This window comes from Puma concolor, chromosome E4, assembly GCF_028749965.1.
Source record: "Puma concolor isolate L17-30 chromosome E4, mPumCon1.1.hap2, whole genome shotgun sequence".
NCBI classification, from domain to species: Eukaryota; Metazoa; Chordata; class Mammalia; order Carnivora; family Felidae; genus Puma; species Puma concolor.
Window position 1 is genome coordinate 9486577 of NC_141683.1, and position 22535 is coordinate 9509111.

A 22535-nucleotide genomic window follows, 5' to 3' on the forward strand; every position below is an offset into this window, starting at 1 on the left:
GAGGTCTCTCAGAGCATCTTCTTCTGTTAGTTCTTCGTGTCCCCTTTAATGGCTGTACCAGCCTCATCATAGGACAGACAACATTTTTCCAAGCTCCTTCCCCACATTACCTCTAACCTTACAACCTTGAAGCAGAACAAACTACATTACACTCATTTTAGGGATCAGCAAACTGAGAGGTGAAATGGCTGGCCCCAGATTAGAGCCAGTCCTCCCGTCGCCCAAGCTGGTGCCTTTTCCACTCTCCACCCCACCTCCCGCTCCTGGCTGCTAAGCTGTGACCCCCTCCGTTGTTTTCAATGAGATCTCTGAAGGGAAGAAAAAGAAATTTCCTATCAGGACCCCTCCAAAAATATTGATTGAAGTCTTGTTCACCAAAAACTACAAATTATTGTTGAGAGAAATTAAAGATCTAAATAAATGGAGATCTGTATTCATGGATCAGACAGCTCAATATCACTGAGGTAGTGATTGATCAGTAAATTCAACAATCCAAAAAAAAAAAAAAATCCCAGCAGGCTTTTTGCAGACAATGACAAGCTGGTCCTGATATTTGCAGAGAAATGCCAAGAACCTAGAGCACCCAAAACACAATTTGGAACACAGTCGGAGGACTTATACTTCATAATTGCAGAACTTATCATAAAGCTACAGTAATCAAGACTGTGTGATACTGACCATAAAGAGAAACATGTAAATCAATGCAATAAAACTGAGAGTCCAGAAATAATCCCTTACATTTTCAGCCAATTGATTTTCAACACACGCACCAAGGCAACTCAAAGGAGAAAAGATCATCTTTTTGAAATAGGGTACTGGAACATGTGGATATCCACCTGCAAAAAAAAAAAAAAAAAAATTTATATCCCTACTCACACCATACTTAGAAATTAACTCAAAATTAATCAAAGCCTCATGTAAAAGCTAAAACTATAAAAGATTAAGAAGAAAATCTAAAATATCCTAAAATCTAGGGAAAAATCTGTATGACCTTGAATAGGCAAAGATTTCTTAGATAAGACAACAAAAGCATGATTCAAAAAAGAAAAAAAAAAATGATTCAGTGGACTTAAACCCACATTACACCTCCTGGAATGAAAAAGACAGGTAATAACAAAGGTTAGTGAGGATGGAGAGAAACTGGAACCTTCATGAATTTCTGATGGAATTGCAAAATTTGCAGTTTCTCAAAAAGCTTAACATAAATTTACCATGCAAGCCAGGAAGTTCACTCCAAGAGCAATGGGAACATACATCCATACAACAGCTTGAACTTGAGGGCTCACAGCAGCATTGTTTATAAAAGTCCCAAAGTGGAAACAATCCAAACCTCAGTCAACTGAGTATGGATAAATAAAATGTAGCATATCCATACAATGTAACACTATTTAGCAATAAAAAGGAACAAAATACCAGGGTGCCTGGGTGGTTCCCACCTTGAGTGTCCAACTCTTGATTTCTGCCCAGGTCATTATTCATGGGCTCTGGCTCCACGCTGAGTGTGGAGCCTGCTTAAGATTCTCTCCCTCTGCCCCTCTCCCCTACTCGCATTCTCTCTCCCTCTAAAATAAACGTTTTTAATGTTTATTTATCTTTGAGAGAGAGAGAGAGAGCATGAGCAGGAGAGGGGCAGAGAGAGAGGGAGACACAGAATCCGAAGTGGGTTCCAGGCTCTGAGCCGTCAGCACAGAGTCTGACGCGGGGCTCGAACCCATGAACCGTGAGATCATCACCTGAGCCGAAGTCGGACACAACCGACTGAGCCACCCAGGCGCCCCTATTTAAAAAAATAAAATTTCTTTAAAAAAGGAAAAAAATACTGACACAGGCCACAACTTGGATGAACCTCGGAATTGCTATGCTAAAGTAAAAAAAAGCCAGACACAAAAGACTATGTATCGTATGACTCCATTCACGTGAAATGTCCAGAAAAGGCAAAACTATAGAGGTAGAATGCAACTTTGCGGTTGCCTGGATGTGAACTGGGCACAGGAACTGACTGCAAACAGGCACCAAGGATCTTTCTGGGGTGATGGAAATATTCTAAAACTGGATTGTGGGAATGGCTGCACAGCTCTGTGAATTTACTAAAACTCACTAAACTGTAGATTTAAAACAGATAAAGTTCATGGTAAGTAAATTATACTTCAAAACCTCTAGTTTTTAAGAGGTCTTAATCAATTCCTGTGCAAAATATCTCACACAAGGTGAAGGAGGAATCCCGGATGGGTCTGCTCCACGGCTTCCCCCACGTTCTGTTCTCGGCCAAGGACACCTGAGCCCCTCTCTCCACACTAAGAGCTATTTCCTGCAGCAGCTGGGTTCAACTCCTGCACCTTAGTGACTCTGAGCAGCCCCGACTCAGGCCTCCGCGGCAAAGCTCACCTTGCGGAAATACTGTAAGAGCTATAAATACTTTAGGTCCTACGGGAGCCCTGTCACTTGTCTGCCACGGCACCAGTGACCTAAGGCAAGGAAAATTCTATTCCTAGGCACACTGAGTGTCCGTGAGCAGCCTGGTTGCAAGGCATTCTCAGATAATAAACGCTCTTTTGCGGCATGGTTTGGACCCTTAAGACATCCAGGCTCTCTTAAAAGCTAATTCCTTGGGGCGCCTGGGTGGCGCAGTCGGTTAAGCGTCCGACTTCAGCCAGGTCACGATCTCGCGGTCCGTGAGTTCGAGCCCCGCGTCGGGCTCTGGGCTGATGGCTCGGAGCCTGGAGCCTGTTTCCGATTCTGTGTCTCCCTCTCTCTGCCCCTCCCCCGTTCATGCTCTGTCTCTCTCTGTCCCAAAAATAAAAAAAAAATAAAAAAAAAAAAAGCTAATTCCTGCAAGCTAATTGTAGCCAGTATCCCTGAAAACCAGGATGAAGGCATGTAACTAAAACCGAAGCCCGTTCACCAGGCGGAGGGGCTGGAGAACCTGGTTTTAGAGCAATTCCACCATTCTCAACCTGGACAGCATCATAAAGCCACCTGGTAAGCTTTTTTTTTTTTTAATGTTTACTTATTTTTGAGAGAGAGATCGAGCAAGCAAGGGAGGGGCAGAGAGAAGGAGACAGAGAATCCCAGGCAGGCTCCACACTGTCAGGTGCAGAGCCCGGCACAGGGCTTGAACTCACCAACCATGAGATCACGACCTGAGCCAAAATCAAGAGTTGGATGCTCAACTGACTGAGACACCCAGGCGCCCCTGCTGGTAAGCTTTTTAAAAATACTATATACCTGGGCACCTCCGCCATCTCGCTCCTGCCCCGCCCCTGTTCTCCCCCTCCCCCACCCCCCCCTCACCCCCCCAGATTCTGGATCTGACTGGCCCAGAATGTGGCCGGGGCATCAGTATTTTTTTTTAAGCTCTGCAGTGATTCTCCGGTGCATCCAGGGCTCAGAGTTATCAACTTCAGAAGGAAATGGTGTCAAAACAAGGTCTTCCTTCCATCCATAACACTCGAGCCTTAAAATACTTCTCCCTGATGCCTGGGTGGCTCGGTCAGCTGAGCGTGTCCGACTTCGGCTCAGGTCATGATCTCACAGCTCATGAGTTCCAGCCTCGCGTCGGGCTCTGTGCTGACAGCTCGGAGCCTGGAGCCTGCTTCGGATTCTGTGTCTCCCTCTCTCTCTGCTGCTCCCCCTCTCATGCTCTGTCTCAGAAATAAATAAACATTAAAAAAAATTTTTTTAAACACTTCTCCCCGAACCAGGGCCTTCTCCTTATCTAGTAAGAGAAGCAGCACAAAGCCAGCCGACATGGGACCCCCCACGTGGCATCCCCCAGCAAATGGGATGCTGTCATTTGCAGTGTAGATGCTGCAGTGTATATGAGTTTATCCCAAATGGGTTCGTGTTAAGGGAATTGACCCATACATCCTTAAACATAACACCTGAAAGAAGAGGTAATGTAATTACGTAACCAGAAGTGGAGAGGCTAAAAGAAAAAGGCAGTCTTTATTAGCCACATTTAAGAACTTCTCAAGACCAAGAATAAAACCAATTAGGACCCAGTGCAATAGGAACACAGTATTAAATATTAAAGGCAATCAAACATTAATCTTAGACCTGAGTGATCATGAGAATGTAGGACAGCGCTGTCTGCGGACCTGAGTGGACAAAAAAGCTTTGCGGATGAGGCACAGCTCTAGCTGGGCTTTGCAAGACTGACAGAATTTCAACTGAGGACATAAAAGGACAATAAAAAATTATCACCAATAACAATAATTGCAATAGTGCTTACCCTAAAGCAGGCACTCCCAAGCATCATTTGGTTCTGAACCTCACAACCACCTTATTTTACAGATGAGGATATGGGGGCTTGAAGGAGTTTTAAAACATGCCCACACTCCCAGTCCACAAGTAAAGCTGGACCCCATGTAACCTGACTTCAGAATCTGGGCACCCAGGCCACAGCAGAGAAACAGACAGGAATCTATCACTTGTGTGATACCGCGCAAGGAATCCACTATGCCAGGAATGCCGGGCCTTTGTCACCAGGGCACAGAGGAGAAAACTGCCCAAATAGGACAAGGTCAGACCATCCACGTGGCTCTGACATGCCATGGCCCAGAAAGAGGGGGTACCCCAGATATTAAGCCAGCTGCAAACGGGATTTCCCGTTTCAGAAATGCAACACAAGACAGGCATCCGAAGAAGCGAGTATGAGGAGGGAAGCACAGGTCTGGAGACTTCCAGGGGGTGGGGTTTGGCCGGGGGCTGTGGGAAATAGCGAGGGCTGGACCAGCAAGGAATCGCTGCTAAGCATCAGTCTGTGTCCTTCCCATCAGGGACCCTCCAGAATTGTGTGAGGAGCAGGAAAGACAGAGACCGTGAGAGGTAAGTACACAGGCAGTTCACAGAGACGACATGAAAAACTGCTGAGCGTGCCTTCCTTGGCTTAACCACGTGTTTCAAAATGCCTCGTTGTAAAGTGACCAACTGTGTCACCGGGTGCCCAGTGTATGTTTTCATCCCTGGAAGCACACCCAGGTGAGTGTCTGCAAAAGGCATACGGACGTGGGATCTCTGCCTGCAAGGAACAGACGATCTTGCTGGAAAGAGAGGGAATAGTACTTATGAGTGATCTCCTCGCGTCATTGGAACCCAATTAAGAGAAGCCTCAGAAGAAAGGGGAAACAAGGAAGGAAGCAAGCAAGGAAAAGAGGGAGGAGCGGGGGAGAAGGAAGGAAAGGCAGGATGAAAGAGAGGAAGGAAGGGAAGGAGAGAAGGGAGAGAGAGAAGGAGGGAGAGGGAGAGAAAGGAAGAAGAGAGGGAGAGAGACACCCACGTTCACAGAAGACATTCATTCAGGGGGATGGCCATCAAAGCGTGAATCACATACCATCTGCATCAGAATCGCCCGAGACGCTTCGCAACAGGACAGACTCTCTGAAGTGGGACTTCAGAACTGAAGCCATCAGAGGAATTCCCCGGAAGGAATCTGGGGCACTCTGAAGTCCGAAAACTACTAGTGTGAGCATTGCCTGTGGTCAGTCCACACGCTCAGCGCCTGGACCTGCCCCTTCGTCTCCAGCTACAGACCATACACACAATCCCATGTTCGGGTTGGTGGGCCCGAAGCTGCGCGAAATCTTATGCCATCAGATAAAGATGAGACGACACTCCTAGTAAAGTACGGTTCTCGGAGCGAGGCAGACTCCAATTCAAATCCCACTCCCACTTCTTCGCAGCCACAAGACTTTAGGCAAATTACTTAAACCTACGAAGCGTCAGGCGACTCATCTTAAAACCCTCAAGAGACTGTTGACAGTGATCATCGGGCAGGACCCACTGCTGCCTCGCAGCTCACTGCCTTTCCTTGGCTGACTTTGAAGACCGGACTTCTTAGAAGTATTCTTTGAGTGCTAACCCTAGTTAGACATCAAAACTGCAATGCCCTTAAGCATTTCATCTGTTTGATCTTACTCATTCCTTAGAACATTCTCCTGACATCATGGCCTCCAAGCTATCCCACATGCATTTCTATCAGAAGCATACACACACACACACACACACACACACACACGCACACGCACCTGTATACCCTCTTTATTCTTGTATGCCCATATACATCCTTCAACATCTCATTCAAACATCACCTCTACTTTAAAAACTTCCCAGACCCCAGACCCTTGCCCCACTTCAACCATACCCACCGCCTGTGACTGCTCACAGAAACTGAATGAGCTCCACAAGTCTGATCTCACCACATTCTGATGACTGATCTTCTGCTGTCTCTCCCCACTGGACAATGGTTTCCCCAAGGGCTAATACTTACTGATCTCTGTAACCCCAGCACTGAATATCATGCCTAGAATGCAGAAGCATTCCATAATTTGTTAATATATTCCATATGTAAAATGTGAAATTATGAAACTGATTTCTTACAGTGTTACAACTTTCTCCTCATACCATTGTTTTCAAAAGCCAGTGTCAGGGGTGCTTGGGTGGTTCCCCTGGTTGAGCGTCCAACTTCAGCTCAGGTCATGATCTCACGGTTCATGAGTTTGAGGCCCACGTCGGGCTCACTGCTGTCAATGCAGAGCCTGCTTCAGACCCCCTGTCCCCCTCTCTCTCTGCCCCTCTCCTGCCCATGCTCTCTCTCTCAAAAATAAATCAAAACACTTTTTTAAAAAGCCAGTTTAAGTCAGAGAAAAAAAAATAATCACTCTGGTTCAGTTTATTGGGGTTTTGAACAATCTGAATCAGAGCCACTCAGCTTGATCCCCCCACCTTATTCATTAGATTTGGCTCTGAATTACAGAATCCGCTCTGATAAAAGGAAGATTTTCCACCATCAAACGTGTTAACAAGACAGTCTCTGACTCTGAAGGCAATTCAAGTCAATGCAACAAATACTGATCAAGTATAAAGCACTAAGATAGACTCTAATTTGTAATTCTACAAAAAGAATACTTCCCGGGGTGCCTGGGCGGCTGAGTCAGTTAGGCATCGTGAGTTCAAGCCCTGCATCAGGCTCAGTGCTAACAGCTCAGAGCCTGGAGCCTGCTTCCTATTCTGTGTCTCCCTCTCTCTGTGCCCCTCCCCCTGCTTATTAAAAAAAAAAAAAAAAAGAGAGAGAGAGAGAGAGAGAATACTCTGGGGCGCCTGGGTGGCTCAGTTGGTTAAGTGTCCGACTTCAGCTCAGGTCATAATCTCGCGGTGCATGGGTTCAAGCCCCACATCAGGCTCTGTGCGGACAGCTCAGAGCCTGGAGCCTGCTTCAGATTCTGTGTCTCCCTCTCTCTGCCCCTTCCCTACCTCACACTCTGTCTCTCTGTCTCTCTGTCTCTCTCTCAAAACTAAATAAACATTAAAAAAATTTTAAAAAAAAAGCATACTTCTAAAGTCATAGCATTCCAGACAGAACTTCCCAAGGTGCTGACCTCCTGGTTGACTGACAGGCTCTTCCCCAGACCATCTGTGGGTGTCTGCCTTGCTGTGCAAACCCAAATTGCCCCCATTGTGAATCGCTGTCCATGACGTTTTCTTCCCATTTCCTATGACTGAGCTCACCTTTTCCATTCAAACCATCAATGGTCACGTTTCAAAAGTCTACTTAAATAACAGCTACCATTTCTTGAGTGGATCTATGTGCCAGGCACCCTAGTAGAGGTTTTACGTACACACAATCACTTTAAATCCCAGCAACACTATGACACAGGTACTAAAAGCATCCTCATTTCACACACGGAACGTAATACGTGATGGAGCCAGATGTGACTTCAGAACCCACGCTCTCAGCCACAGAGGTACACACCTGCCCAAGCTCGTTAAATATTCGCACACTACCCTGCAGATGAGGTATTATTCTGCCTTCCAATGAGGAAACCGAGGCTCCGGCAGATGAATTCCAAATTACTTAAGCCGCTCCAGTGACTCGCACGTCTTCAGCTCTGTGCTGGCTGCTGTGTTGCCAACACAGAAAAAAACCACAGCCCACCAGGAGGATGGCAGGGCTCAGAGGTGCCTGGAGACGGGCCCCTGACATACCATCAAGCCTTGCCAGTGTATCCATTGTCCTCAGTCACAGGAGGTATTAAACTGCAAGTTTTACTTTAGCTAGTTCGACTTCTCTTTTTAAAATTTTTTTTTTCAACGTTTATTTATTTTTGGGACAGACAGAGACAGAGCATGAACGGGGGAGGGGCAGAGAGAGAGGGAGACACAGAATCGGAAACAGGCTCCAGGCTCTGAGCCATCAGCCCAGAGCCCGACGCGGGGCTCGAACTCACGGACCGCGAGATCGTGACCTGGCTGAAGTCGGACGCTTAACCGACTGCGCCACCCAGGCGCCCCTCGACTTCTCTTTTTAACTGCTGCTTGCAATTCAAACAGTCCTCTCTGATGCAAAAATGAACAGCACAGGTGAGACCATAAGGCAATGTGGTTGACTTTTTAAAAACTCCCGTACTGGGGCGCCTGGGTGGCTTACTCGGTTGAGCGTCTTGACTCTTGATTTCAGCTCAGGTCATGATCCCAGGGCTGTGTGATCGAGCCCTGCGTCAAGCTGTGTGCTGACAGCATGGAGCCTGCTTGAGATTCTCTCTCTCCCTCTACTTGCCCCTCCCCTGATCCTGTCTCCCTCTCTCTCAAAAGTAAACAAATAAACTTAAAAAAATAAGGTAAAAAATAAAAACTCACGTACCGAAGTTTATTTAGCCAAATGAAAACAATTCCTTTTGAAAGAGTCATTTTAGGGGAAAGGAAGTTGCCACTAAATACGCAACCAAAGGGCAGAAGGTTTACGTCCTTACCAGTTACAAATATCTGTAATTACAGTATTAATCAAGCACTGAGCAGTATCTTGGAACAAGCAATGTACATCATTGGCAAGCACACTTGCCTCATGCCGCAGAAAGAAGTCACTCAAGGGACAGGAAAGAAAAGTATTTGCTCCCATGGGGCGCCTGGGTGGCTCAATCGGTTAAGCGTCTGACTTCGGCCCAGGTCATGATCTCACCGTTCGTGAGTTCGAGCCCCGCGTCGGGCTCAGTGCTGGCAGCTCAGAGCGTGGAGCCTACTTGGGATTCAGGGTCTGTCTCTCTCTGCCCCTCCCTCACTCATGCACTGTCTCCTCCATCAAAAATAAACATTTAAAAAGAGAAAAAAGTATTTGCTCCCACTCGCATTCAAACTACAGGGTGTTGCTCTCTCAGTCAGCACGTGGATGGATGCCCCATTCTGGACATTAGTGAATAATCGATGTCCTGTCCATGAACCAACAGCCTTGAAACCAGCAGATAAAATACCAATTCTCAGCAAAATTAGACCCGAAGTGCCCAGACAAGTCATATGCCAGAGTCTACCTTTGGCCTCAGATTTTCCTGTTCCCAACCCTGACTGGGCTGAGACGCACTATATCCTCTCCTGGGACAAGGTCAGCAGTTCAGCTAAGGCAGCACTTTTCCAGCACATTTCCATCCCTGGCTCCCGACCCATGGCCGGCACTGCCGCCCAGGCTATTACACCAGTGGAATTGAGTCATAAGACCACGCTTACTCACCACGAGCGATGAAATGGGGGGAAACTGCAAAAAAATAATTCTCCCTTTAGAGCTTTGCTACTTCTCTTCCTGTGAATAAAGTGATATTTGTGATCATTATGTAATCAGGGAAGGATCATATTAACACCAAGAAGAATTTCCTGGGTTTAAGAAGAAAATAAGGACTTCCGAAGTAAAGACCCTCAGAATTCAACTCTGAGGTTCTTGCCTCAAGCCTGTCTGTGACCTCCGCCAACGGAGCTGAGGAAGTGAGGGGGATGCTTCCCCTGGCCCATTTCTCTACAAGTTCTGGTTGCTGCTGTTGAGCTGGGACTAAGCACACTGTTGGCCCCTTTTCCCCTGCACAGGAGAGAGTGAAAACCCGGACTCATGTCTTGGGCTTTTAGCTCTTATAACACCCATAAAGCTGTGGAGAGATGCTGAGTCCAAAGAAAGAACAAACCGGCCTTCAAAGAAATCTTAAAAGCAATTAAAATCTTAGCTGGAATTTTCTTTAAAGGACACCCAGTGAGCATTCCATTCGTAATAATAATAATAATAATAATAATAATAATAATAAAACTTCTCAGGACTGTCTTTCCCTATCCGTTTCCTACTCTCTCTCTCAGAGAGCACAGACGTGCCATCCCACACTCCTCCTCTGCCCAAACACGCTCTCTCAGACCTCGGCTGGCATTTGCTGTCATCCCCCTTCTGGCTTTGCTTTCTGGAATGCTCTTCTTTCCCTCGAGGACTGCTGTGCCCTTGCCAGGGGGCCCATCCCTCAGCCCCACTGCCTCCTTAAGATGTGATCCCACACATCGTGAGCAAAAGCGGCCACACATCCAAGAAGCCTACTTCCTCTTGCAAGGCAGGGGGAAAAGGAAAGCTTCTGAATGTGAACACGTTGTAGGTTTTTTTCGTCTTTATCTCACTTGCCCACCAAAATATAGACTTAAATGTATGGAAGGTGGATGATACCCGAAGTCAGATGACCTGGATTGTCTTAGTCACTGTGTGTGAGACCTTGGGGCAACGAACCTAAACTTTCTGGCCTCAGTCTATAAAATAAAGTAATAAAGTAAAGTAATAAAGTATTTTATCTATAAAATAAAATAACAGTGGGGCGCCTGACTGGCTCAGTTGGCTAAGCATCCAACTCTTGATTTTGGCCCAGGTCATGATCCCCAGGTTTTGAGATTGAATCCCATGCTGTTCAGGGCAGAGCCTGCTTGGGATTCTCTCTCTCCCTCTCTCTCTCTGCCCCTGCCCCACTCCCAGTCGCACTCTCTCACACGTGTTCTCTCTTACCCTCTCAGAATAAATAAATGAACACTAAAAATATATATATATGGTGGGGCACCTGGGCGGCTCAGTTGGTTGAGTGCCTGACTCTTGATTTCAGCTCAGGTCATGATCCCAGGGTCATGGGATCAAGTCCTGCATCAGGATCTGTGCTGACAGCGTGGAGCCTGCTTGAGATCCTCTCTCTCTCTCTCTCTCTCTCTCTCTCTCCCTCTGCCCCTCTCTCCCACCCATGTGCTCTCGCTCTCTCTCTCTTTCTCTCCAAAAGAAAATAAATAAAAATAAAATAAAATAAGAAAATGAATTTTAAGAAACTTGGGAAGGGGCACCTGGGTGGCTCAGTCGGTTAAGCATCCAACTTCAGTTCAGATCACCATCTCATGGTTTGTGGGTTTAGGCCCCGCACTGGGCTCTGTGCTGACAGCTCGGAGCCTGAAGCCTGTTTTGGATTCTGTGTCTCCCTCTCTCTCTCTCCCCATCCCCTGCTTGTACTCTCTCTCTCTCTCAAAAATAAATAAACATTTAAAAATTTAAAAAAAAATTTCGATAACAATAATGTTTTCATCACAAGGACATGATGATGATAAAGTGAGAAAATATGCTTTGTCATAAGAAATAACAAGAAAACTCTGAAGTACATACTCCTCAAACTCATGAACCCTGAGATCATCACCCGAGCCTAAGTCTGATGTTTAACCGACTGAGCCACCCAGGTGCCTCTGCTGGCTTCAATATTTTGCACTGCTTTGGATATTATATATGGATCATTCTCAATCATTATAGAAGGTTTAAGAAGATACTTAGAGATATAAAATGGCCTGTTTTCCAGATTGTCCACTTTTCTGAAATAGACTTTTTTTGGTTATTTGCTTTTTTTAACTGAAGTTGAGTTGACCTACAATGTTATGTTAGTGTCAGGTGTACAATATAGTGATTTGACAATTCTGTACACTACTCAGTGCTCACCACAATAAATGTAGTCACCATCTGCCAAGTTTGTCACTCTTCACAATCTTGGCTAGGATATTAAAGATTAGCTACCTTCGCCTGTGTCGTGAGTCACCTGATTCTACCAACCTGTTTGGGTGAATTCCATAAAGCAGAAGCCAAAATCTTTAGACCACCAATTCTAAATCTAAATTCCTAATTCTCAGACTCACACTCCACATAAAATTTCCAAACTATAGCTTATCCATAGCACAAGAGGTATTTCTGATCTGATCCCCTTTTAAAAAGAGACTCCTATTCATTTTGAATTCTAGAAATCAAGATTCTCCTGTCCTCAAGTTTCTAATGAATAGCAGGCAAAGGCATCAGACACAGATTATAACAGGGCTAAGTTAGAAGGGACAAAAGCGTGGAACCCAGGACCAAAGGAACAAAGAATTAAGGAAAAGTCACTAGAGTGCTTACACAAAAATACCAAATCTATTCCTTCTAAAATAGATGAAAAAGATTGTGAGCCTCTGTGGATCCAATGCCTTCTGGTGAAAAAGATTCCAAAGTAATCCCTTCAGGTTCTATGTGGAAAGGTGCTGGTGTGGATAAGTCAGAGCTTGGGTGAAAGGGGACCCAAAGAAAGGGAGGACGCAACCACAAAGTGATATGCAAGCTAATGGAGGGTGTAGCACATAGGACCTTCTTTATTTTTGAGCTTCACATTTGGTATATAGGTACCTATGGACCAGGTCAAAGAAGAACCAGGCTGCTCCTGGTCTAGAGCTCCTACTCCAGAAAGGCAGCTGGTGGTGGGTATCTTTTCCCACCCCCAACCCCTGGATTGGAGGAGCCCTGCCTTTTAATGGAGATGTAGCATTCACCTTGATTCACAACTGCCTGTTGGCTAGCTCATCACTGGACTGAGGGAAGAAGATGTATAAGAAAGATGAGGAGAGGCAGCTGGGAAGAGATTTTTAATAAGACTATTACTGAATTGCTCTCTGCCAGATTCCATGCCCAGCATATAATCAGCAACAAATTTAATTTCCCTGGGTCTTCTATAATGAAGATATGCTATCTTCTGTAGGACATTCAAGTTTAAATAGGTGGATTGTCTGAAGCACTCCCAAATTCTGGATAACCCCAGGATCTCCTTACGTGAGAGTTTTCCCTTAGATTATCCACACCATCATCAACAACAGTAGCTTAAAAGGATATAAGAAAACCTGGATTCCATTCCCAAAGAGGCATTTAACTCTGCTCAAGCTGGTAAGAAACTAAGAGCTCCAACTGATCACGTGCTCAAATTATAAGACTTAAACTTGACAACGAAACCCAAATAAACATAACACCATAAGACATTTTCCATTGATCCCTCCTTTGAGTTCCCTGCATTTTGCTTAACATGATGCTCACCATGTGTGGCTAAGAAAAGACAATACCCTCAAAGGCAGAGAAAGCTCAAGAGACCTGTCCATGGGATAATAGGCTCAGCTGTGGAAACTCCACACTCCAGATTGAATTTCACAAGCAGGACAGGCAGGCACCACCAAACTGGGTCCAGCGTCATGGCTATGGCTTCTGCTTCTCTAATCCGGTTTCGTCTATGAGTCAAGGGAAAACCTGGAAATGTTATACTAAGCATGAAGGCGTTTCCAAGAGACCCAGGACGCCATCCCCAAAGAAGTACCTTTTCCTTTTCCTTTATCTACCCACCTTCAAAGAGCGATCACATAATGGGGCACCTGAGTGGCTTAGTCGGTTAAGCATCTGACTCTTGGTTTCAGCTCATCATCCCACAGCTCATGAGATCAAGCCCCAAGTTGGGCTCTGTGCTGACAGCACAGAGCCTGCTTAGGATTCTCTCCCTCTCTGCCCCTCTCCAACTTGCGCTCTTGCTCTCTCTCTCTCTCTCTCTCTCTCACACACACACACACACACACACAAAATAAATAAACAAGCTTTAAAAAAAGGTGATCACATTAAATGACTCAAGAATAACCTAATAGGATGCTGAGATGCTCCAGACAAAAGTCCAGTAGATTTTTCCCCAATAGGAAAATTTAGTTCTTTAGAGCATACCTCAAGAATCATATATACTTAATATATGATTAATAATTAAGCCTTCTATTGTAGACATTGACATTAAAAAATAAAATATACAAAGATTGCACAAATCTTGACAGTAATGTCAGTTATCCATCCATCCATTCAATAAATATTCAACTAAACCAAACATCTTTATTATAAAACACCCATGTGACAAGCAAAATGAGGAATAGAAAAATAGGTAAGAAATAGACTTTGCCTTCAAAAACTAAGTCAAGACACATACACAAAAACAAAAATAAAATCAAAACCAAAAAAATAAAGAAAATAAAAATACAATAGAAAGTAGAAAAAAAAAAAAAAAACAACACAGAAAGTTATTGCCCTGAGAGGGGTAAAGTGCCATACTCATCTGAGCTCAGAGAAACCTGAAATCGTTCCTGGTGGAAGGGGTCAAGAAAAGCTTCACAGAGAAAAGAGTATTTCAGATGACCTTTGAAGGATGGGTAAGATTTCAACCTGAAAGATGCAAGAAAAGTGCATCCAGCTGGAAAGATTGGCCTAACCAATGGATCTGAGGAGGCCAACACAGAAAACAAACATTTTTCAGTCTGGCTGGAAAATAGGTTGCGAGGCATATAAAGCAGAGGGGGGAAAGTAGGAAAGTAAGCTGTAACTATTTCACAGATGGCCTTCAGTAAGAATTTGGAATTTGTATTGTAAATAATGAAAAGCCACTGAAGGTTCTCAGCTCAGGAGTGGCGCGGTGAGACTTCAGAACACAGATTAGAGGAAAATGCAACCAGAGGCAAACAGACAAGTCAGGATAGAAATATGAAATATGACGGTGTAGATTAAAAAAAAAAAAAAAATCCAGGGTTTCAGAGAGGGTGTGAAGAGGAAGAGGTAGACAAGAGAAAGTTGAGTCAGGGTCAACGGGATTTGCCATCGGTGGTCATGGGGGACCAGAACATCAAAGACCATCCTGACGTATGCATTCTGGATGTCTGAGAAGATAGTCATATTATCAACAGAAACACAACTTAGGGGGTGACAAAGCCTGTGGAGCCCCTAAATGTTTATGTTTGGCCATCAGATGGCATTGTGGAGCTGGTGCCAGGAAGACACTCAGGGGAAAATACAAAGGTCTCATTCAGGTGGCTCAGTCGGTTGAGCATCCAACTTTGGCTCAGGTCATGATCTCATGGTTCATGGGTTTGAGCCCCATGTCGGGCTCTGTGCTGACAGCTCAGAGCCTGGAGCCTGCTTCCGATTGTCTCCCTCTCTCTCTGCCCCTCTCCTGCTCGCTCTCTCACTCTCTCTCTCTCTCTCTCTCTCTCAAAAATAAACATTAAAAAAGCAACGGTTTCATTCAGTCCGGTTACTTCACCCCCCTGTGATATTTGCCACCATGGACCCCTCTCCCCTTGAAATTCTCCTCTTGGCTTTCTGGACGATACGCTTTCCTTGTTTTCCTCCTCCCTCCAGGCAACTGCAGTCTGGGCTCTGTGAGCTCATCTGCTGCTACCTGTCCCACGAGCATCTTCCACAGAGCTCCCGCCTTAGTCCTTCTCTCATGTTCCATCCTGTCCCTGAAAGGCCTGTGTGCTGTTGTCTAACTTCACCTCTGTGCAGGCGGCTGCTGTAGAAGGCCATGGTGGGGCGTTCGGGCTCTGAAATCAGAATGGGCTCAAATTCCAGCTCCACCCCCTGCTGGGCAAGCCAATGTTGGACAAGTCACTGTATCTTGATCTTCCTCACGTGCCAAATGTGTTTATAGGGTTGTTAAAAGGATTTAAGGTGAGAGTTTGTACAGAATCTGGCACATCCTAAGTCTTCAGTAAATGGTAATTATTATTAACCAAAATGTGTAACTGGAAATCTAATCTCTCTCCTGATGGGCAGGTCCATACAGTCAGGCGTCCCTGGGCCAGATCCCCTGAAGTCAAAGCGACTACACCATTTTCTCACCTCCCACAACCCTTTGTTACAAACATTCATCCAGTCGTCCGAATCCATAGCCTAATGGGACTCAACCCATATCGCTCCCACCTACCTCCCCCCCAACATCCATTTCTCATCAAATCCTATAAAATTCCAAAGGATTCAACATGGCATAGAACGCCCATTGTTATCTCACCTCCACTTCCCCGTCCAAGCTCATCTCACACCCCTCCCTCTCCTGCCCCATATATTTACACATTCTGCCCCTGCTTCATACGAAGGTACTTACCATTCCTTGCAAACATCAAGTAATCTAATATAAATGTCTTTACACGTTTCTTTCCTCTGCCTGAAATGTCCTTCTTCCCGACTCCCACGCCCAATCTATTTGCCTTTAAAGACTTGGTTTGTGGCATCTCCCTATAAAGCCTTTCCTGGCCACCAGTGGGCAGTTCAATGCCTTTCTCTCTGCTTCTGTAACAAAGTGTGTGCCCCTATTGTGGTACTCACCACACTGGGATTTTGACTTGCTTGTCTCTCTTCTCCAGGAAACTGTAAGGAGCTTACGGGCAAAAAAACATCTTATTCAGTGCTTAACTCCCCTCTCCCTGATCAGCACGCAGAAGGTCCTTAAATGATTTCATATATTAGTGAATAACTGAATAATCCGACAAAACAAGATAATCCTAGATGCTTCATGTTCCCCCCCCTCTTTTGTCAGCAGGGTTAATCATAAAATGCATGTAGCTTGACTTCAGAAGTTTTTTCTGGTGTAGTCCTTGCCTCTATAACAACCAATAGTTTTCTATCCTATTACCCAACACACGTATCTTTTAAAGCTAATGGTTGGATTTTATTTTCTTCTTCGTGATTTTCCGCATTTCCCAAATGTTGTTCTCTTGATCCATGCCAAATCAGTCACCTGACAAAAATCAGGAAATGTAAAGGAAAGTCTGAAAGAAGTCTAAGTCTGCAAGTATGATCAGACTCCCTTTAATTCAAATAGTCGAGTAACGAGGAGCCTAAAGATTAGTATTCAGAAAGCCAAACCGGCATTGTAGTGGGTGTTGGGGGGGAGGGGCGTGTATGGCAAATTTCAGGTGATGAGATACTAAAAGAAAAAAATAAAAAGCAGAATATTTTTAAAGCACATCCTCCTAATTCAAAGATGATCCCCTAATAAGGGGATGAAAGTGATAAAGTCACTTCCCAGTGCTCACAGTGAACCTACAGGACCAGCATTGGATGCCCATCAGCCTCCCAGACTCCTGCCCTGGACCCACCCCGACAGACACGTTGACTCTGGACCTGAGCAGTCTCCCCCAGTGTCTGAATGAACAGCAGCTCTGTGTCCTGGCCTTCCTCTCACATTCTGGAAGCTGCCATTGTACTCCAGAATCCTAGACTTTTTGATGAAAAGCTCCCTCTCTTCCAGGTTGAGGGAATGAACCGCAGATAATTGGCAAAGCACAAAAAAAAGGAAAACTAACCCTGAAGACCCAGCAGCTCAGAGATCAGTGGCTTAGACAATGCTACCACCCATTGGCCAAAAACAGAAGTACTGCTGCTCTTTGTGGGGAGTCTGGAGTGACTTAATGGAACATTTCACGTGGATTTGGAACGGACAGTAGCCGAATTGTTGTTGCCATCATTACTGGTGCCTCAGCAATCAGTTTCTGATATTTATACCATAATCACAACAGCAGCAGGCCTATGATTCAGCGCTGCATCAGAAATTGAGGTTCTGGGAATGCAGAGCAGGAAATCCGTTCAGACTTTAAAAGAAGGAGCGAAGGGAGATGAGCAAAGTGCCCTAATGGGAAAAATAGATGGAGTCAGAGGCAGACAACACCCGGAGACTTCCACATACTGCACACTGACCGCACGAAGTACAGTCCTATAAGGAATCTAATTTAATCCCCACTAAAATTCTGCAAGACTAGCGCTTTTGTGCCCATTATTAAAGTGGGTAAGGGCCAAAGAAGCTACAGACGTGCATAAGCTCACAGCTCAGACACAGCAGGGCTGGTCTGAACTCCATTCTACCTGTTCTGTTCCCAAAGCCCATTCAGATTCCATCAGACCACAACCACCTACTCTCACTTCTCAACTTGTTTAGGGCAGACACTGAGTCTACAAGATTGTTTTCTTCTCATAATCACAATCTCCTGCTGGGGTGTTAAAGAGTCAATGTTTTCGGTTTAAAGGTTAGATGTTGAACAGAGGAATGCACACTCTTGGAAATCTGGTGCCAAGGAATCTCTGTATCCAGAGGAACTCTTTTTTTTCTTCCCTCTCTCTCTTTCCTGCCCATTTCTGTCTTCCCTATAAAATCCTCCGCCTAGCTACAGATACAATCTCAGTTTAAAGCTGCACTGTCCTGTCCAACAGCCACTAGCTACATGCGGTGACTGAGCATTTGAAATGTGGCCAGTCCAAATTAATGTGTACTCTACATGGACAAATATATACTGGATTTCTAAGATTTCATACAAAAATAAAAATACAAAATATCTCGTTAATGATTTTTATAGTGATTACATGGTAACATGATATTTTTGATATAGTAAGTTAAATAGTTATCACTAAAATAAATTTCACCTGTTTCCTCTTTACTTTTCAATGGGACTACTAGAAAATGTTAAACCACAGATGCAGAAAGCCCTCCATTACTACTGGCTAGCACTCATTTAAAGACACGCAGGGGCACCTGGGTGGCTCAGCTGCTTGGGTGTCTGACTTCGGCTCAGGTCATGATCTCACGGTCTGTGAGTTCGAGCCCCAGGTCAGGCTCTATGGTGACAGCTCAGAGCCTGGAGCCCGCTTCGGATTCTGTGTCCCCCTCTCTCTCTGCCCCTCCCCTGCTCATGCTCTGTCTCTCTTTATCTCACATTAAAAAAAAAATTAAAGGGGCGCCTGGGTGGCGCAGTCGGTTAAGCGTCCGACTTCAGCCAGGTCACGATCTCGCGGTCCGTGAGTTCGAGCCCCGCGTCGGGCTCTGGGCTGATGGCTCGGAGCCTGGAGCCTGTTTCTGATTCTGTGTCTCCCTCTCTCTCTGCCCCTCCCCCGTTCATGCTCTGTCTCTCTCTGTCCCAAAAATAAATAAACGTTGAAAAAAAAAATTAAAAAAAAAAAATTAAAGACACGCAAACATGCTTTTGTAAATAAAGACATTTCATACCTTAATTAGTACAAGATAAGAGCATGAAACCAAAATCTATTTCTTCCTCAGCTGATAGAAAACTACCACCTGATGTTCAATTAAGACAGCTATAATTATTAACCAGGAGTTTCACGTTGTGAAGAAACTAATGAAGCCAGATTTGCTCTGATTGTGTGTCTTACGGGTGACTGACTTGTTCACTAATTATCCCAAAGTTTTTATCCTGCAAACTGCATTAATAATAGTGTAATTTATATTCTAGGAGCATGTGCCCAATAGGGCTCAACAAAGAACTTCACATCTTATGTCAAGGAAAGTAGGGCTGTTACCAGTGTTCCTAAAGCTGTGGAATCATCTTATCCCTGTTGAGCTCAACATCTTCAAAGTAGAGGGAAATCTCATCGTGAGCAAGACCAGTCATACCTTAAGAGGAAAGCAATTCAGCTTCTAAGGTTCCCTCCAGGCTAACTGACTAAGGGTTCTTGGCAGCTTTTCCTTATCTCATCAAAAAAAAAGCAACAACAACAACAAAAACCCTGAAGGGATGCCTGGGTGGTTCAGTCAATTAAGCATCTGACTTCGGCTTGGGTCATGATCTCACCATTCATGGGTTCAAGCCCTGCATGGGGCTCTGTGCTGATGGCTCAGAGCCCGGAGCCTGTTTCAGATTCTGTGTCTGCCCCTCTGCTACTCGCACTCTGTCTCTGTCTCTCAAAAATAAATAAATAAATGTTAAAATTAAAAAAAAAACAAACCTGGAGAAAAATGGCCTTAGAGAAATCGACAAGCCAATGAACTCCTAAAAACAAGATATATTCAAAGTTCCAACCAAAGATTTATAGGACAGGTCTAGTCAATGGCTCTCCAGGATGACAAACTACTGGTGCAAACCACTAGGAGTTCCCTCCTGCACAGGGCCCTCAGAACAATGGTGACTTGGGGGGCACCGAGGTGGCTCAGTCGGTTAAATGACTGACTTTGGCTCAGGTCACGATCTTGCAGTTTGTGGGTTTGAGCCCCACATCAAGGCTCTGCACTGACAATATGGAGCCTGCTTGGAATTCTCTCTCCCTCTCTCTCTCAAGATAAATAAATAAACATAAAAAAAAAATAGTGACCTGGGACTAGAACATCGGCAAGGGTGAGGGCCAACAAGAATGCCCCCTGCCTGCCCAACAATTTTGAAGAGCCTCCTCTTGCCTTGGACCAGGCTCTGTGTCCATCGTGATGCTGAGTTTCCAGACAGGGGAGGCTGGGCTAATTGATTTCTCAAGTTCACCTTCAAAACCAGACTCTGATCCTCTGGTCTCCACAGAAAGGAACACACCCAACAAGTTAAATTGAAGTAAAAAGAAATACCCTTGGCTTGAGGTCTCCTAGGAGTCCATTTGAACAGTGCACAAAGCAAACTCAACAGAGATCTTCTGCCAGCTCTTCTCAATTTTCTCTGCTATGTGTGATATTTTCCATGGATCAGACCAGAGATGTTGGTTGTAAATGATAGTCAGATGTTTAAACAATTTTGTTGCTGAAACATGATAATTTCCAGAAGCCCCCTTTCTAAACATGGTATCTCTGGGTGAGACCCACCACAAAGAAAATGACTTGTACAAGAAGAATGGCAGAAGATCTGGAAATTAACCAGGAAACTGGACCACAGCATGCCTCAAACAAAACAAAAAATCATTAATAGGAAACAGGCCAGTTTTTAAGGGTCATGGAAAGAATACACACTGGGTTCTCGGCAACTGGCTAGGTTTCAAAGTCAGTAACCTCCAACTTGTCAGGGAGGATTGTGGTTAATGCTGCGAAAGACATGTGCTGAAAGGTTTCTAGTTGCCCCTAAATTCCTGAATTTCTAGTCAGGATATCATACCACACATGTGCAAAACAGAAAAGTCTGGTAAATTTTAAATGGTTCCTGCTGTAAGTAAACTCAATATATAAAATTTTAACTTATAAAATCAATACATTAGGAGGTAATCATCCATATCAAAAAAGAATTAACTTCAACCTCTTTTTAAGTAAATTTTTTCCTATTCAGATATTAGGTTGAATCACACAAAATTGCCAGTTTTTGACTATTTTGACCAAATAAAACCAAAATCCTGGCAATCCCGTGTGGTTCAATCTATACATTTCATTACTAGAAAAATTTTAAGGTAGAACTAGGAATCCCTACAATTTCAAAATAGAGATTTTTAAAGCACTTCCCAAATAACAATTCAGTCAACAGGAAAACATTTTGTCCAACGATTTCAATTTTGATCTACATAATTTTTCAGTAACATACCTATACCCTGTTTTAATCTGAGTATTACAGGATGTAGTCAGTGATCACCAAGAATCTGGGGAATAAATTTGGCAATGCCTAAAATCATAGTAATAAACTCCACATTTATATATTTCTACATTTCAAAGTAGCTTTAATTGAAATCAGTCATTAAGCTACATCCCTAAATCTTTTGTGAAACTGAAACAAAGATGGAAGAAGGGGGGGGGGGGGAGAAGGAAAGATGGACTAATTTTGATTATCAGAAATTTACACATCCAAATGAGGCTTGCGTTCCAAGGCGTCCCCATGGAACACTATGTATCCCTTCCCAGGTGGCACTATCATATTGCTCGGAATGTTTCCGGAATTACTCTCGGAACTGCCTTCAAATCTGCATAAGAAAACCAGTATATTACTCAATAGTCCTATTTCTCCTTTTCCTTCTTGCTTTCAATTTCCAAACTGGGGTCGACCACTACTAACCTTATTTCACAAGCGTGGATCCAATTGGTTTTGGGTTATTTGCTAAATAATACATCACCTGTCCAAACCCGTAGAACGTACAACACCAAGAGTGAGCCCTAATGTAAATTATGGACTTTGGATGATGATGATGTTCAATACAGGCTTATCAACCATGACAAACGTACCCCCTGGCGAATAATGTTGCAAACGGCGGAGGCTGTGCACGTGTGAAGGCAGTGGGTATATGGGAAATCTCCACACCTCAACTGCGCCGTGAACCTAAAGGTGCTCTAAAAATGACAAAATCTTAATTTTAAAAAAATGACATAGGAATAAAATTAAAAACCGCTCTTAGGAATGGGACATTTGTGTACACTGAGGACACCCATGTGCCCACATTCCCTGGTTGTCCCCTTATCCCTCTTCTCCACCATCAGTACCCTCCACCCTCCGAGGAGAAAAAACAGGTGTGTTGTCTTTAAACCAAGGCGATTAGGAATGAGCCACTGGGGAATGTCCCTAGGGTGGCCAGCCCCAGTCCCACCTAGTGACTTTGGTGTCTTCCTTCACTTTCTGCCTCTACTGACGCATGGGCACACTGCACAGCGTGATGGATTCGTGAGGGAGCCTCTCCACGTGAGAATAACTGCCAACGTTTTCAGAGTTTACTTGAACAATTACAATGACCCATAAGCGAAAAATATTTCTTACGTCCAAGTCAAAGCAAGTGGATGTTCTCTTTGGGGATAAAGGCCAAGAGGTAGATAGAGCTCCTCTCGCGGACAGAGAGAGGCGAAGGAGGCCATCCCATCCCCGCGTGCAAAGGGCGTGGCGGACCTGGGGTCTAGGGGACCCTGGCAGGCCCGGCCCAGGGCTCTGAGGCGCGAGGCTTAGCGTTCTCGCCCGCCGCCAGGATCCCT

General features: G+C 44.7%; 1 long non-coding RNA gene across 1 annotated transcript; it reads right to left on the bottom strand.

Annotated features, from left to right (window-relative positions):
* Positions 1-21285: 21285 nt before the first annotated feature.
* LOC147572453 (uncharacterized) lies at positions 21286-22535 on the bottom strand. The gene is made up of 3 exons (XR_015245786.1): positions 22160-22535; positions 21801-21905; positions 21286-21541 (listed from the first exon to the last, which is right to left on the bottom strand). It is a non-coding gene; the product is annotated as an uncharacterized LOC147572453 (long non-coding RNA).